Raw genomic sequence first — 650 nt, forward strand, 5'->3', positions numbered from 1 at the left:
GCTGCGGTCTACCTCATTCATCACTTGACACCCCTCATTTCCCAGCACAAGCCTGGCAGATCAGGCTTCCAGGAGTCATTAACCAGTGCCTGGCACAGACCTAGTTGTAGGAACCAGGAAGTAAGGGGAGCATGCAGAGGCTAGAGAGGAAGGATGGTGTCTCCGTTCTCTAAAAGAAGATAACCCAGGCAGAAGGAAGTTGGAACAAATTTGCAGAACAGCCCTGGGGACCCTCTGGACCCACTCCCGCGTCCACCCGTGAGGGCGCGGCGCCTTTAAGGATCCCGGAAGCAGGCCGCGGGACCGGAAGTGACCCTCTTTATTTCCCCTCTTCACGTGGTGCAGGCGGGAAGTGACGCGCGCGGTCCGGGACCTGCGGACGCGGAGGCCGACGGAGCGGGAGTCGCAGACACCGCGGGGTCTCCGGGACAGGTGACCGGGAAAGGGGCCGAGAGCGCGCCCGGAGAGGGCGGGGCCTGACGCCCCACGTGGGGGGAGCGAGCGCGGGCTGGGGAACGCGCAGCCCGCGGGGGCGGAGTCAGGGTACTCTGCGGGGGGCGGGGTCAGGACGCCCACATGGGAAGCTGGAGGGGCGATGGCAGGGCGGTACGTTGGCGGGTGGGCAGGGCCCGAGCGTGAGTGGGCAGCTG

General features: G+C 66.0%; 1 protein-coding gene across 7 annotated transcripts in view; it reads left to right on the plus strand.

The window, feature by feature from the left end:
* Positions 1-300: 300 nt before the first annotated feature.
* Positions 301-650, plus strand: part of CCDC9 (coiled-coil domain containing 9) — a 14,449-nt gene continuing 14,099 nt past the window's right edge. For 6 of the 7 annotated variants that reach the window (XR_006656736.2, XM_045202930.3, XM_053915445.2 and 3 more), the window contains exon 1: positions 301-432. The gene's annotated coding sequence lies outside the window, so the exon portion shown is untranslated. The remainder of the gene's footprint in view (positions 433-650) is intronic. The other variant, XM_071220067.1, reaches the window with a different exon arrangement.

The sequence above is a fragment of the Desmodus rotundus genome, chromosome 12, assembly GCF_022682495.2.
Source record: "Desmodus rotundus isolate HL8 chromosome 12, HLdesRot8A.1, whole genome shotgun sequence".
Lineage (NCBI taxonomy): Eukaryota > Metazoa > Chordata > Mammalia > Chiroptera > Phyllostomidae > Desmodus > Desmodus rotundus.